The sequence below is a fragment of the Solanum pennellii genome, chromosome 10 (assembly GCF_001406875.1).
Source record: "Solanum pennellii chromosome 10, SPENNV200".
Classification (NCBI taxonomy): Eukaryota; Viridiplantae; Streptophyta; class Magnoliopsida; order Solanales; family Solanaceae; genus Solanum; species Solanum pennellii.
The window spans coordinates 75,063,204-75,067,516 of NC_028646.1; positions in this window are offsets into that span (position 1 = coordinate 75,063,204).

Here is a 4,313-nt window from a genome sequence, read left to right on the forward strand (position 1 = left end):
TGTGCAGATGATGTGGCATGCCAAGTCAAATAAGAAAACCAATAGAATCATGACATGTGTCAAAGATGACAAGCCCGCTCCATAAAGCCCAAATGCCATGTCACTTTAATCTGATTGGCTGAATGGAATCCTATTCCAATCGCAACTCCTCTATTCTAACACTATAAATAGGGGTTCTCATAATTCAGAAAAGGACAGAAAATTCTAAACAAGAAGATAGAGAAACTCTGTGGTACAAACGCCACTTAATTCTCTACAAAGCTACAAGTTTAAGAATTCAAGCATTCAAGTTCAAGAACGATCAAGATCAAGACCACCGAATTCAAGAACAAGCTCGAAGCCCTTGAGTTCAAATAAAAGTCAAGATCAAGATAAAGTTCAAGTTCAAGTTCACCATAGATTCAAGAACAAGCTTTAAAGCCCTTGAATTTATATTTGAAAAGGCGAATTCAGAGGAATTATAGAGATTGTAACACTCGCACTTGAAATAATAAAACGATTGTTGCTATAATTTTCCGTTCTTGATTATTGTTTTCTCGACGAGAATTTTATTGTCTACAATATGTCCTACGAAGAACCATTAAATAACTATTTATTTTAGGGAAAAGTATTCTCCTAATGTGTGTCCAAATTTTCAGAGACACACTTATAATAAATTAAAGTTCTATTATGAACTTATTTTATAAATAATTTTTTATTACTTTTCAGCTTACGTGGCACTAGCTTGAAAAAAAAGTCAACACGCGTTGTATCCAAAAGATAGTGTCACGTAGGCCAAAAAGGGATAGAAAAATATCTATAAAAAATAAGCTCAGGGGTAATAGGCAGTGGCATAGCCACATTATGTCATTGGACACCCTTCGTCGGAAAAAAATTAGCATATATACAAGTAAAACGATATACGAAATGATTAAAAACACCATTAAAGTTGTCCCGTATTTTTATAAAGACACCTTAACTTTTAAAGTGTTCTATCACCCCAAGAACTATTTAATTTCTTTGTAAATGGACCATTTTGACTCATTCTCAAGTCTGGGTTGTTATCACGCACATAAGGCGCGTCATGCAGTATTTTTACTGCCATGTACCAGTTTAAAGGTGTCATGTGTCATTATTTTTCTTTATTATTAATTATTTAATCAATTTATGTCATCTTCCCCAAATTTAAACCCAAATTAATCATTGTTTGTCCTATTTTTTGATTTCATGATTTTGTTTTGAGCTTGCACAAATGTGTGGAATATTCTAAATGAACTTCAACCCGAATTCTGATAAACACGATTTCGTGATGCCAGGATAAAGCTGCAGCCGCTATCGAAGAAGCTTGATCTCCTGGTTGTTATCTTGCTAGACAATAATGGCTCTCTTTATGGTGACTTGAAACGAGTTTATCATTGAAAATTAATGTGAAGGTGGAGGAAGAAACTTTGTGTTAGTTGATGCAATATCTAGGCAGATTCCCCTTGGGGCGCTACTTAGATCTGGATTAATTAGTGCAGATATGAGTTTTGCTACCAAAAGGGTTGCAACTAAAAGCAATTTCACATTCAAAATTTTCTTGTCACCTAACTCCATAGTTGAATTAAAAAACCCGAATGAAGAAAAATTAATGGAAGTTTTTTTGAAGGTGCATGCCAAATTGAGAAGAAAAGAAAATGAGAAGATGACTTTTCTTCAAAAAATAGGGTCGGGTCGGATTGAATTATATCATAGGAAGTTGAGCAACATGTTAGGACCGAAAATAAGCAGGTGTAAATGCGGAAGCTAGCAAAGCAAACCTCGAAAGACCACGAGTAAGAAGACAATGAGAAATATACCAAAAGACACAAAGATTTAACGTGGTTCGGTCAATCGACCTACGTCCACAAAGGAGATGAGCAATCCACTATAAATATGAGAGTACAAATACAGAGAGAAACAACCTCAACCAATTCACTCGGAATACATGGGAGGTTCAACACAAGTGATAACTTATCAAACTTGTGATCCATAAATTCTCTCCCTAACCAAAACTCTCAAAGCCTTTAAAACTACATTGTGAATGCTGATTAAGTTAGAAGGAACATGCCTCTATTTATAGAGTCCTAAACCTTTTCCTACAAGAAAAGGATTAGTCAATCCAAAACCTTTTCCTAAAAGGAAAACTTATTTATGGTAAGAAATTTAGGTCAAATAAAACCCAACAAATTTCCCCCTTGGCCTGAATTTCTGACAAAATAAATTTGTCCACCTTCTTTACTTAATCTCTAACAACTTGCTTCTCCTCTCCATAATCTCCTTTGCAAAATCTATGTCTCAACATAGAGAACCTCTCTGAAACAATTTCTCCAATAAAATCTTCATTACTATCAAAATGATTGCGGCTAGAACTACACCCGCCAAGATGAACACCTCTTTGTAACCTGGTTCAATCATCGATTATCGAACCACTGAACCTGACTCCATCATTGAATCTGGCTCTGATACCACTTGTTAGGACCGAAAATAAGCAGGTGTAAATGCGGAAGCTAGCAAAGCAAACCTCGAAAGACCACGAGTAAGAAGACAATGAGAAATATACCAAAAGACACAAAGATTTAACGTGGTTCAGTCAATCGACCTACGTCCACAAAGGAGATGAGCAATCCACTATAAATATGAGAGTACAAATACAGAGCAAAACAACCTCAACCAATTCACTCGGAATACATGGGAGGTTCAACACAAGTGATAACTTATCAAACTTGTGATCCATAAATTCTCTCCCTAACCAAAACTCTCAAAGCCCTTAAAACTACATTGTGAATGCTGATTAAGTTAGAAGGAACATGCCTCTATTTATAGAGTCCTAAACCTTTTCCTACAAGAAAAGGATTAGTCAATCCAAAACCTTTTCCTAAAAGGAAAACCTATTTATGGTAAGAAATTTAGGTCAAATAAAACTCAACACAACACGCACCATTGCATAGACTAGGGAATGGGTCAAAATGGTCCATTTACAAAGAAATTCAATAGTTCTGTGGGGTGATCGGACACTTTAAAAGTTAAAGTGTCTTTATGCAAATACGGAACAACTTTGATGGTGTCTTTATGTCTTATTGTTGGGGTTTAGCAAGTGTGAATGGGAAAAGAACAGAGAGAATATGAAAAGTGAGGGAACTATTTTGGAGGGAAAATGAAAAGTCATTTGCAAAATGCAAATGAAAAGTCATTTCTCCCATATCGGCAAAAGAAAGGGAAAGTGTTGTCCTTATATAAGGAAACACTTCCATTACTTCTTAAAGAGCTAAGAAGAAGATGCCCCCTCGTGCCGTTGTCGTCGCTCGGCCTCGGCTTTGGATTTGGATTTGGCAAATGATTTGATTGATAAATTTTTTGGACTTAAATCAAATAAATTCTGTTAATATTATCTCTTATAAATTTGCGGGTAACGGTAACATTTCGAAAAGTTGTTACTCTTTAACGAAAAGTCGTTACTTTCCAAAAAGTCGTTATTTTCCTAACAGACACATTTTTCGAAAAGTTGTTATTTTTTTCAAAAGACACAACTTTCTGGATAAAACGGGTCTAAACACATTTCTCTGAACAGACACGTTTCTTGCTGAAAATGACTATAAAAGGAAGTCCATTTTCGATTTTTCAAATACTGAAAATTTTTCTTCTCTGCATTTATTTTTTCTCTCAAATAAAATCAAAGTGTCGATCGACTGAGTCTGTGTAACTTGTTGCTGTTCTGAAGTTCGCTGATGTTAAAGAAATTTGAGGTACCGCTATTTCTTTAACAAGTTTAATCCGTTTTATCTTGGGAGAAATTAATCCATAACCTTGGGTACAGTGAGGGGATTAAATTTCTTAAGATTGTTATTGTTATAGTAACCTGTATTTTATCATGAATATCCGGATGTTCGGAATTATGAACCAAAAATCGACATGCCTTACTGTTTGTGGCATATCCAATGAATACACAATCCACAATCTTAGGCCCTATTTTTACCCTCTTAGGTATAGGAACTTAGACTTTGGCTAGACATCCCCACACTTTGAAATATTTCAAATTGGGTTTTCTACCTTTCCATTTCTCATTTGAAATTACATTTGTCTTTGAGTGAGGCACTCTGTTAAGTATTTGATTTGCTGTAAGGATTTGGAAATCAAATACTTAACAGAGTGCCTCACTCAAAGACAAATGTAATTCCATATGAGAAATGGAAAGGTAGAAAACCCAATTTGAAATATTTCAAAGTGTGGGGGTGTCTAGCCAAAGTCCAAGTTCCTATACCTAAGAGGGTAAAAATAGGACCTAAGACTGTGGATTGTGTATTCATTGGATATGC